This window comes from Cricetulus griseus, chromosome 6 (genome assembly GCF_003668045.3).
Source record: "Cricetulus griseus strain 17A/GY chromosome 6, alternate assembly CriGri-PICRH-1.0, whole genome shotgun sequence".
NCBI classification, from domain to species: Eukaryota; Metazoa; Chordata; class Mammalia; order Rodentia; family Cricetidae; genus Cricetulus; species Cricetulus griseus.
In genome coordinates this window covers 35,004,889-35,017,293 of record NC_048599.1, presented here as the reverse complement: position 1 = coordinate 35,017,293, position 12,405 = coordinate 35,004,889, and the positions used below count along the sequence as shown (strand labels likewise).

Genomic DNA, 12,405 nt, shown 5'->3' with positions numbered 1-12,405 from the left:
TAACACAGGCCTTGTCTACTCACAGCCTGCCCAGGCTTAGGTACAGAATTAAAAGTTTGGGTTCAAGATGGTGATTTAATCCAGCTTCTGAGTCAGATGATGCTCAACGTCACTATAAATAGCTGATGACTTCCAGCACCACCTCAGTGGACCCTCTCTCTGACCAGCAAGAGAATAACCAGTTGCCCATCACTAGAGGTTTCCTTTAAACTTGGGCTTCTTACATCCTACTGAGCACTGACATGAGTACAACCAAGAATTCAAAAGGTCTTCCCAAGCCCCAATGAGCTTTCAAGGCCATACGGAGGATCATAGGACCTGCAAGCAGTCTGCAGTGCTCAGGAAATAACTCCAGCACACTGGAATGTGAAAGTGCTGAGGACCAGGAGCGTATCCTAGTCATGCCTAAACAACCAGGAAACATGTAATTTATATAGCATCCTTTATAAAGTTGCTGTTCATTTTGAAAAGTTTAGAGCTACACACTACCAACATTTGAAAGAAAAGCAGAAGGTGAGTCTGGTTTTAAATTTGGGTGTGTGCTTGCCTGTTTCAGAAGACTCATTCAGAATCTGTTTGCCTAAGAAAACAATCTTCTAGGAAGTCCCTGAGTTAATATTCTATAATGCTAAGCAGCCTCCATCGCCCAGGCTTTCTCACTTAGAATTAAATATTTACTTTCCTTACAAGCTGCATACTTTCCATCTAGTGCCTACTTATTATTTCTGTGTTTGGTACATGTGGTCTTCATGCTGTTAGTTTTAGATAAAAGTGCCTGTCTCCCTGCCCCCTTTTCCTCATATACACAGAGTTGAGACTGTACTTTTTGTTTTAAGATTTATTTTTATTGTATGTAGGAGTGCCTGCATGTATGTGTGTCTATTATATACATCTCTGGTGTCCATCGAGATCAGAAGTAGATGTCAGATTTCCTAAAACTGGAGAAACAAGCAGTTATGACCCACCATGTTGGTGCTGGGAACCAAATCCAGTCCTTAGTAGGGACAGCAAAAGCTCTTAACTGCTGAGCCAACTCTCCAGCCATTATGGCTAAAGGTGACAATTTACTGAGCTAAGTAAGCAAACTGCTATCAGCCATCTGTTTTGGCAGACAAAATGGACATTTCACCCGGTTCAACATTATTATGTTTTCATATGATCAGGAGGTACAGGGACTTGAACCTTTGGATAACAGCTACCCTGGCCTGGTACTGTCTGGTCGAACTTGCCAAGATGATGTAGCTCCGCATCCAACTACTCAGCACTTGCAACTTGGCTATGAAATGGAATGTTAAAATGTTACTGCACTTTAACTTACATCCTTTAAACTTACATAGCTGTATATGGCTACAGCTGTACACGGTACGGGCAATGCTATTGTGGACAACAGCTTCTTCACACAAATTCACACATCACACATTTGTATGTATGAAGTTTGAAAGCCCAGAGCATAAACTCTTCATAAAGGAATTAAGTGCCTTCCTGAACTGCCAAATTTACACAGACTCTACACCTTGCCTCTGAAACTCATTTTAATCTTCTAGTTTTGTGTCCTCCCTTGGGTAATTACTGTCCCAGCAGGATAGAATTATGTGGCCCCACGGCCTGTTCAGAAAGCTGGAATGATGTCACCTAGCAGTTAGCAAACAGGAACAGGTCCCTAAGTCTTCTTATCCAATGGGCTTCCAGGGTCTCATCTACTGAATGGGTGACAACCACACCTACCCTAAACATGTCTAAAAACACATCATGTGATATCTGATTCTAAATTGCAAGCCTTTTAAAGTTATGTTGGATTCAGATACTTTTATACCCTGAGATGGTAGTCTCTCTAATCAGTATGAACTATAGATACCCTGGGCTTCAAAATCTAAGAGCCCCAAACTTGGCCTCCTCCAGGAGCCAGACAGCCCACTGGAAAGGGACTTACACGGCCTTCACCACTGCAGGCCCAGGATGTATAAAGGAGTAACACAGGGACATTTTCCTTTCTGAAAACAAGATTTGGGCAAGGAAAATCACAAGGACTGTTGGCTCGAAACCTTTGTCATATGTCTATTAGTTAAAGCCCTGGAGATAAAAGACCAAGTAAGAAGCTGGGTTCCTGTGCTTTTAAAAGGTATCCCTGCTACATAATAATCCAATATTCCAATTAAATCATTTGCATGCAACCATCTAAACTGAGTTTGGTGCTATATAATTATTGTAGCATGTAGAGTTAAGGCTCATTTCAGCAAAGAGCATAATTGCTCAAATGTGACTCGATTCAAGATTTATTTAAAACTCTCCCATCAAGCCGGGTGTTGGGGTGCACACCTGTAATCTCTGCTTTTGGGAGGTAGAAGCAAGAGGACCAGGAGTTCAAGGTCAGTTCAGGCTACATTGATGGCAGGCGGGACTAAGACTGTCCTGAAAACTGCAAAAAGGAAGGAAAGAGAGGAGGGAGGAGGTAAGGATGGGAGGAAGGAGAAGAGGAAAGGGGAGAAAATGAGAGGGGAGGGAAGGGGAAGAAATAAAAATGTTTCCCATCAACAAAAACATCCATACATTATAATTCCATTCTAACTCCTTAGAACAGGTAGATAGAGTTCAAGTCCTAAATATGAAATTGAAAAGTTCTTTTGCCGGGCCGATGGTGGCACACTCCTTTAATTCCAGCACTCGGGAGGCAGAGGCAGGAGGATCTCTGTGAGTTGAGGCCAGCCTGGTCTACAAAGCGAGTTCCGGGACAGGTTCCAAAGCAATACAGAGAAACCCTGTCTCTAAAAACAACAAAAAAGAAAAGTTCTTTTATAACATGCCACAACTTCATGAAAACCTGCTGCTTCCAAATCTCAAGATCCTTCATCCGCCAATCTTGGCCTTCTCTAGGCCTGAACAAATCCAGGAGCCAGGCAACCCAGGCTTGCCCTGACCTCTAAATGGAAAACTTACTGAGAGGTCTGGCCTGACCTCTCCTGCACTTAAACAGAAGGGAAGTGGCATCTCAGGCCCTCAGAACAGGAAGCTGCTTCTCAAGAGAAACAAGCTGGCAGACCATAGTGGGCTGACCTTGCAAAGTTCATTAACACATTAAGGCAGCTCTCAGTCAGGCAGCACAGTGTCTGGATCACAGAGATTTCTCCATTTCTCTGGGAGCAGGAAGTGAAGACAGCAAGAACAGTTGGGGAAAATGTAAGGAAGTGGTATGACTGGTGAGAGACTACTCGATAGTAAAGGGTTGTGTCCAGTGTATAGTTCTCCAGCCTACAATGTGAGCCTCTACTCAAAATTCCACCCAGGACCTCCCACCTGCACCAGAAGGCTTTAAGCAAATGAACGACTAGCTTGACAAATAGAGATGTGGGAGGCTCCAGGATCCTCCAAAGTTTCATTTCCTTGGTGTTTCCCAGTCCTGACCTCTGACCTCAGGAGTTATTGCCAAACTGCTCTCTGTTTTGCACAAGATCCCCATACTTCCTGCCCAGTTCCCCGACCCCAGTGGTGAGTGGGTGGTATTATCTTCAGGCTAGAGATAAGGAAACCCTGGTTCAGAGGTTAGGAGACGTTGAGCGTCAGGTGGTCAAGGGGGTGGAATCCAGGTGTGTGACTTCTGCAGCCCTACGTGGTTCACGGTATGAGCCAGGATCCACCTCGTTCCCTTGTCTCCCACGTCCCTAACCATACATCCCACAAGTACAATCAATACTAGCTGGCTACTCCTTACATGTGGTCTCCACCGCTCTCAAACAGAGACAAGCAGGAACCCTTTTTTCGGATGGGGAAATGGGAATCCTTTGAGCTAAACCACTTGGTTAACTACCGTCCACTTAGAGTGACAACAACAGAACTATAGCTGGTGGTTTGCAGCACGGGAAGGAGCCCGTGAAGCGTCCCGTACCGCAGGAAGCTCGGGCCGGCTGGCCTCCCTGCACCGAGCACAGCCGGGAAGCCTGGCGGGCCGGGACAGACGGCGGGCCCAGTGCCAGCGCGCTTGGCCGGCCGGGCCGGAGGTGTCTGCTTCCGCTGGGGCCTGGCACCACGGGTCCATTCATCGTGGCCTCGGGAGGGAGAGGCCAGGCAGGACCCCGGGTGGCCCCAACTCTGGCCAGGTCCAGCACCCTCGCGCCGGGCTGCGCGCGGCCCCGCCGGGAAACGGTGCTGCGGCCCCGCCGCCAGGGGGAGCAGGGAGCCTCATCCCGCACTCCGGGAAGTTGCTAAGGCCAGTCCGGGACTGCACCCGCGGCGAACCCCGTGGCCTCCGCCCGCCCCGTCGGGGCCGCCGACGTGTCCAGTGGCCGCGGCCCGCAGCCCCGGGCTCTGGGTCCCACGTCGCCCATCCAGTCTCAGCCCTCGTCCCAGGCCGACCCACCGCCTTCCGCCCCCCCCACCCCCTCCGGCCCGGACTCCGGCCCGGCAACGTCATCCGGTGGCTTCCCGAAACTTAACCCCTTCCTCCGCCAGCTGTGCGCCGCCCCGCCCCGCCGCCCAACTTTCTTAGCCCAACTTCGGAGCGCGCGGGCCGGCCCGACGGCCAGGCCAGGAGGGAGGGGTCGCCACGTTGCGCCGCGGGGCCGCCGCAGCTCCTGGCCGGCCGGCCGACCGGACGGGGGGTCCACCCCGAGGGGCGCGCTCGCCGACGCCCCTGCACGGGCTCGGCCTGGTACACGCAGCTCCGTCCCACCCGAGGGGCCGCGGCCACCGCCAGGGCGGGAGGCCCGGCGCCGCCGGGGGGGGCGCGAGGAGACGTGTACTCGCGGCGCGGCGCACGACCCGGCCCGCCGCGCGCCTCCACCGCCGCCGCCGCTGCAGGGCCCGGCCAGTTTCTTACCTGCAGCGGGAGACGCGAGAGGAGCGAGAGGGCAAGAGCAGTCGCCGCCGCCGCTGCCGCCGCCGCCGCCGCCGCCGCCGGAACCGCGAGAGAGGAGCCGGCCGAGCCTCCGTCAAGAAGCCGCCCCTGAGCAGCTGCACAAACCGCGACCCCGGCGCCGTCCGCCCCGTCCGCCGTCCGCTCCGGCCGCTCGCTGGCTGCGTGCGCGCGTGTGGAGTCGTGGCACTTTCTGCCTCGGAGCTGGCGAACGGCCCCCTCCGCCGGGATCGCCGCCTCCTGCCTTCCCCACCCGGACCAGCCATTCATCGAGCCGCCTATTCCCATTGGTCCGCTGGCCGCCACTCTACCGGCAGCTGTCCAATCAGATCGCGGACTGCCGCTCCGCGGCGGCGGCCATTGGGTAAAAAGGAGGGTCTACGTCTCAGCCAATGGGAGAGGGGAGGAGCTGCGGGGAGCCGCGGGGGGCGGGGCCGAAGAGGGGCGGAGCCGCGCAGCGCAGCTCACAGCTCTGCGCGGGGGCGGGTCTCCAACGCCCCGCCCATCTAGGGAGGTCGCCTGCCGGCCCCGCCTACTCTGAGCCGCTGCTCTTCACGCCATGGCTTTTTTCCACCCCCTGAGTTGGCTCCGCCTAGGCAGATGGATTGTGGTTCGAATCCCTGTGGCCGCGGCCTGCTCACACTGCCGTGCTGAGGTGGCGAGGGGTGTAACACTAAGGAGGATTGCACAGCCCGTGAATAACAGGGAAAATGCTTTATTTTAAACCCAAGTAACTTCACACAAAGCACCAGCCCCTGGGTCTTAAGACAAGTTCTACAAGGCTGAGAGCAAAGAGGCTAGGGCTTTATCTGCAAACATTCTTCTTTACATGGAATTTTCTTGAATAAATGAAAGAACTGAGTTGGAAGATCCAGGAAGAACAAAGGAAATTGAGGTGGACTGCATGACATCTTGTTAGGGAAGGCCACACTCCCTAAACAGTATGAGATACTGTCTTTGTACCAATCACATAGCAGAGTTGTTACATCCATCCTGTAACATTTGATTCCAAGTGATGGAGACCATGAGGTTCTGACCCAAGAAAATCTGCTGGCAATCCAAGAAATTGGTCCAGTGGTATTCCAAATATTAGCTCCAACACATTGTCTCAAAAAAAAAAAAACCTTATTTCAAGGAGGGATGCATATACCACCATGTACCAACTCAGAAGAGTTGGTTCTCTCCTTTCTCGGTGGATCCCAGGAATCAAACTCAGGTAGTCAGGGTTGCATAACAAGCACTCTTACCCTGAGCTGTCTCACCAGCCCAATACCTGCTCTTCAAAACCAACTTTAATTGAAATAGTTTTAAGTTTTGGTGCTTTTGTTTGTCAGAGTCTCCTTATGTGGCTGTCCTATAACTTGTTGTGTATAACAGGCTGTCCTTGAACTCACAGAGAGCTGCCTGCTTCTGCCTCCTAAGTGCTGGGATTAAGGCATGAACCACCAGCTTAATGTTGGGTTATAACCATTTTAACCATATCTCTTAAAATTATCCCTTTGAGCTTGAGTCAAGGCCAGCCTCTTTGAAATGAAGTTCTTTCTCTGTCTCTCTGTCTCTATCTCTGTGTGTGCACATGTTCATATGTGTGTGCATGTGTTTCATGTGTGTGCACGTGTGTGTGTGTGTGTGTCTGTGTGTGTGTGTGTGTGTGTGTGTGTGTGTGTGTCTGTTTGTGTAAGCGCAGAGGCCAGAGTTTCATGGTTTGATTTCAGGTCTCTTCCTCTATTGCCCTGGGCCTCATTCTTTGAGATAGGGTCTGTGTCTGCCCCTGAGCTCGATGTCTCCATCTTTATAATGCTTGGATTACAGGTAGTGCCTGGATTTTTCTCATTCATGCTGGGAAATGAACTCAAGGCCTTCATGCTTTCATAGCAAGCACTTTACCCATTGAGCCATCTCCCCAGCCTCTAAAATGTAGTTTCTTTTATTTTTCTTTTGTTTGTTTGTTTTTCCAGACAGGGTTTCTCTGTGTAGCTTTGGAGCTTGTCTTAGCCTCAAATTCACAGAGATCTGCTTGCCTCTGTCTCCCAAGTGCTGGGTTAAAGACGTATGCCACCACCGCCCAACCTAAAATGTAGTTTTCTAAGAAACCAAAAGGACTATGACTGTCCCAGCCTCTGGGGCCGAGGAATCCCTGCCTCAGTTCCTCCACGAGCACTGCAATTAGTCATTGCTACTGCACAAGCTGTTAGGAGAAAGTTAAGCTTCGGGGAGAAAATACACAGGGGTTAGGTTGAAACTAAACCCTTAATTTCTAGTTTTAATCTCAGCAGTTCCTTATCGAATTAATGATTAATCAGCAGGAATTAACATGGATTACCTTTCCACACTCAGTCATTTTCCAGCACAGAGACTCACTTGAAATAAAATTCAAGGATTCCAGCTTCTGGCCAGCAGTTGCTACCAACTAGTCTGGCCGGATGATAGGCAAAGCATTTACCTCGCTGAGCATAAATGGACAGTTGCTCTCTCTTCTGGGGGTAAGTAAGCACATTCATTCATGCATCCATTCACTAGTGTTTGTTAGTGCTTGGGGAAAACAAAGGCTGAGCGTGCAGACCAGAGGATACACAGATCCACCAAGGGCCCACAGACTTGACCATAGCAGTGTTGCCTTTTATCTTCTTCACTGTTTGTCTTCAAACTTTCCCAGAAGCAGATCCCAGCAGGAGGAATTGGTTCACATGTAGTTGTCCTTCAACATCTGACGGAGATTAGTTCCAGGACCCCCTTTACCAGGTTGCAGCGTCTGGAGATGGGCGAGTCTCATCTAAAATGATTTGCATAGAGCCTCTGCACATCTTCCCATATGCTTTAAATCCTCTCTGGGCAGCATACGCTGACTGCCACGAGATGCTATGTAAATAGTTTGTGATACTGTAATGTTTAGAGAGTCATGACAAGGGAGAAAAAAATCTGCACGTGCTCAATACAGACAAGTGTTTTCCAAATATTTTTGGTTTGTTAGTTAAATCTGTGGATATAGAGCTGTGGGTTGAAGGGCTGATGGAAATTCATTTGGGAGAGGATCTGGGAAACAGTGCTGGAGAACTGGGGAGGGAAGGAACCAACAGAGAAAGCGTGGCATCAAGCAAGCAGATGCTGTGGTGTGGGAACAGCCAAGGCTGTGCCACTGGAGATGCAGAAAAGCCCTCCTCAAGAGGGAAAGAGACATGGTTATTCATTACCTATTCTTAGTACTTGTTGTCTAGAAGGTTCTTCGGCAGGGGGAGAATTTAACTCATCCCACACATCCATCAATAGAAAAAGCCTAGAAGCAAGAAGCCCTTAGCAGAACCTGTGAGTGGCAGAGGGTGTGGCAGGAGCCACTATTGTACCTTTTACATGGGAACTACACCTGGCGCAGAGCACGCACGGTGGAGGAAATGGCAAATATAGGTTCTGTAAATATTATCCATTGGGCAATAGGATCACAGAGTCCCCAGGAGTGAGGAGTGTTTACAAAAAGGGCTCTCCCTCTCTGTTCCTTCCCCTAGTTCAATATTTGATTCGGTCTCTCACAGTATTCAATTCAGGGTAGGATAATGTAGCATGGCGTGAACTCTGCCTTCCTTCTTCCCCTGCACCTTCATCCTCTGTCACCCTCTAGCTGTGCTATGCAGACTCCTGTCCCTGGCTCCCCTTCACCAGGCTTGGCCTCTTCAGATCTCCCAAGGAGTAGCTGAAGAAACAGTTGCCTTCAGAATCAATGAATAGAAGGTGCCTCTGAGGGGAGTGAGAGGCACTCCGAGGCTAAGGACGTCCAACATGGGCCGAAGCCAGCTAAATCACACATTCCCCAGCCTGATGAGGATGATCCCATGTCACAGTCCAGTCTCTGGGTGCCATCTGCTCAGTGGCAGACTCCAAGCTGAAGCCTATGGAACAGGTCCCTGCCATGCACAGATGACAGTCTACAATGTAGCATCCGGGTGTCCATAGGAGATTTCCATGCAAAGTGGGCAGTATCATCAGAGAGGCCTGGGGTTGTCTACAGACTCCAGGCAGGAAGTTAACCCAGACAGAGAGAAGAGGTGAGCGGAAGCTTGAAGGAAGTGTGCAAGGACCCAGGCCAAAAGATATGCAGCTGGCAAAGAACAACGTGGTCAAAGGCTAGGTGGTGAGAGACTGGGATACCCAGGGCAGACATCTGGCAAGAGTGACCAGAGAGTAAAGAGAGGGAGAGACTGTCTCCAAAACTGGAGAACGGGAGTAACATACATGTTCCATCCCTTGAGAGAGTGATAGTTACATGGGTATAGCAAAATACATCAAATGGTACAGTCTTCAAAAAGCTAAGACTTGGTTTGTAAGCAAATATACTTAAGTCAAGCAGGCTCCAAAAAAAAAAAAAAAGGGACACTTTAGGTTTTAGTTGCATATTTAAAGTAAATGAAGCATTCTTATTAGGAAAAATTAAACATGTAAGATTAATTACCAAGCATGGTCTATTAATTCATGACAAAACCTTGATTTCCATCACTAAATTGTAGGTATTATTTTACAAGAGTAGGCAGAAAAATAAAGACATAGTATGGTTTTAAAGGTAGTTTTGCTTTGTCAACAACTATAGAAGGATGACAAATGAAATGAAATTACACACACACACACACACACACACACACACACACACACACACACAGAGTACTGGAGAGATGGCTCAGAGGTTAAGAGCACTTGTTCAGAGCAGAAAACCTGAGTTAGGTTCTCAGCACCCACTGGTAGCTCACAACCATCTGTAATTCCAGTCCCAAAAGACCCAGTACACTCTCCTGACCTCTGCAGGGACCAGGAATGCCCGTTGTGCACAAGCATACACACTGGACAAAACACTCATACACAGAAAATAAAATAAATAAACCTTTTTTTCAATTCAAGAAAAGTCAGGGGAAAATATACAGTATTTTAGGGCTTTAATGAGCCAGGCATTGTTTTAAACACCCTGCAAAGGTGTAAAGTTATCTAACTTTCATAATGGCCCCATAAGGGAGGTTCTGTAACTACCTCCATTTTGAAGTTGAGGAAACAAAGGCTCTGACAGGGTGGGTAACCTGCCCACTGTCCCAAGGCTAGTCAGAGGAGGACTGACTGGCTACAGAGCCCATACACATTGGAGGGTGTCTTTGGGAAGAACGGAGGTGGTTGGAGCTAACCTTCCGGTGGTAACCACTCAACACAGGGTTTCTGACCATGACATCCATGATCATTCCCTCAACATGTTCTTAGAGTGACTGAGACCCAGGTAGGTTGGGAACCCACTGGGTTGGGAGATGGCCCCTCACAATAATTCAACTAAGAAGCAGCATGAGAGTTTGAAAGGGGCAGGATGGGGTGGTGAGAGTGTGTTTAGAAGGTGATGCAAGTGAGCTTCGTGAACTAGAATTGGGGAGGGACAGGAGTCACCTGTGAGCTGGGGTTTCTAGCCTGAGTGATAGGAACATGGTGATGGCATTTCTGGGACAGAATACTTAGTTAGAGAAGGGAACTGAGGGAAATGCACCTGAAGGAAGTCCTGAGGGAGATACAGCAGGCAGTATCTCACTTACTCTCCAACACACATTCTGGGACATATAACATTAGGTGCTGTTATCCCACAAACAGCTTAAAATATACTACCCAAACTTACACAGCTAATCCATTAGGACATACAATCTTACAGGACCATATTGTAGTACCAATGTCTGTCACTGAACTATTGTTTCTATGGAGCTGAAGTTTAGGGTCCATAACAGAGTTTGGAAGCCTAAATGTGCAAGTGGAGAGTCAGTGACCATGAGAAGGACGGCAATGAACAGAGTACAGAGCTGTGGGTACTTGGGGACAGGAAAAAGCCAGTGTTGAAGTCCCAAACAAAGAATATAAATTCCACAAAAGAGTGTATTAGTCAGCTCTTGCCACATAATGAAACACTCTGAAAGCCAAAGGCTTAAAACAAGTCTGATTTTACATTATATAGTTTAGGATTCTGTGGGTTAGCTAAGGCCTGGCTGAGGTTGGTTGGCTTGCTGACAAGTCTCAGAGTGGTCTGGACATGCTCTCTCTAGCCTGAGCTTGACTAGAGTGTACTAGGGGCTTACTCTGAAGCTCTTGGCTTACTCCCTCTTCCAAGGATCAGTGAGGCCAAGGAAACAGTGTCATTGTGTTAATGATGGAAGCAAAAGAAGACAAGCAGAAGTACACTAGGTGTCCTACAGGTGAGGCTCAGAACTCTGTTGCCTCATTTGGCCAAAACATGTCACATAAGTAATTCTGGATCCAAGTGGAATCCAGGTATTGGCAGAGATGAATGACTGGCACCACAGACATGATGCACAGCTGAGTCCAAGAAGGAGTAGGATGTAGTCAGACTTTTCTTTAGACCACCAACTCACAAATAACAACACAGAGACTTATTACTAATTATAAAAGGTCACCCTTAGCTTAGGTTTGTTCCTAACTAGTTCTTTAAACTTAAATTAACTCATATTTTTAAATCTATGTTCTACCACGGGGCTCGTACTGCCCATCCTGCTTCCTTCAACTCTGTCTAGCGACTCTGCCTTTTCCTCTTCTCAGAGTCCTCTCTGTCCTCGGAAGTCCCACCTAACCTCTTCCTGTTTAACTGTTGGCCATTCGGTTCTTTATTAAACCAATCAGAAGGCACCTTGGCAAAGACACATCTTCACGGTGTAAACAAATATTCCACAACAGTATGGGGAAACTGTAAATCTGGAGAGAGTGGGCTTATGGAGCTGGCGGTTTCAAGGGGTGGAGAGGAATGATCAGTGTTCAATATAACATGGAAGCCCAACAGGAGAGAAATAGGCAGTAAATGTAGCAACTCAGCAGTCTCAGATGACTTGGGGAAACTGTTCCAGTGAAGAGACTGGCTGATGAAGCAGACTCCAGATCAAAAAGGGCTAAAGAGTAAACAGAGAAGCCATGAGCATCCCTTCATCTCACAGATGTATCTCATGAGTACCACTGTGTACCCATCCCTCTCTGGGTTCTGGGGACACAGCCTTGAGTAAGATAAAGGGTTATCTTCCATGATCATAGTCACAGTACATTGGGAGAGGGAGCACAGAGAAGAAGGCAAACCATGAACAAGCAAGAGGGATCCAAGTGGAACAATGAGCTACAAGGAAAGACAATAAGCTCAAGGGACAGAGAAGGGTGAAGATTTAGAAATAGGAGGGCTATGGATGTAAAGGTGATCAGAGAAAGACTCTGTGGAGGGGCAAGGGGTGTAGCTGAGATTCCATAAGACACAGAATTGTCTCAGAATGAAGAGGGAGCACAAAGATACTGGGGCAGAGGGAAGCTCAACCAGTGGTTCAGGGAACAGAAGAAAGGCTAGCCACTTGGCTAGGGCTTAGGGGAGAAGGAAAGGCAGGGCAGATAGGTATGGAGGAGATGCCTAGAGATATGACAGGATAAAAGATCCAAAGGAGCCTTACACAGGGGAAGGCAATCTGATCAGCATTATAAATGGTCACATTATAAATGCTGCAATATACAGAACAGATTGTATGGTGTAACAGAGAATAGGAAACACAGGGAGCTGGGGCAAGATT

General features: G+C 48.6%; 1 protein-coding gene across 5 annotated transcripts in view; it reads right to left on the bottom strand.

The window, feature by feature from the left end:
• The window catches only part of Rrbp1 (ribosome binding protein 1), a 66,025-nt gene extending 60,931 nt beyond the window's left edge, over positions 1 to 5,094 (bottom strand). For 3 of the 5 annotated variants that reach the window (XR_003486505.2, XR_003486504.2, XM_027421636.2), the window contains exon 1: positions 4,811 to 5,094. The gene's annotated coding sequence lies outside the window, so the exon portion shown is untranslated. The remainder of the gene's footprint in view (positions 1 to 4,810) is intronic. The other 2 variants (XM_027421632.2, XM_027421635.2) reach the window with 1 other exon arrangement.
• Between the last annotated feature and the right edge of the window lie 7,311 nt (positions 5,095 to 12,405).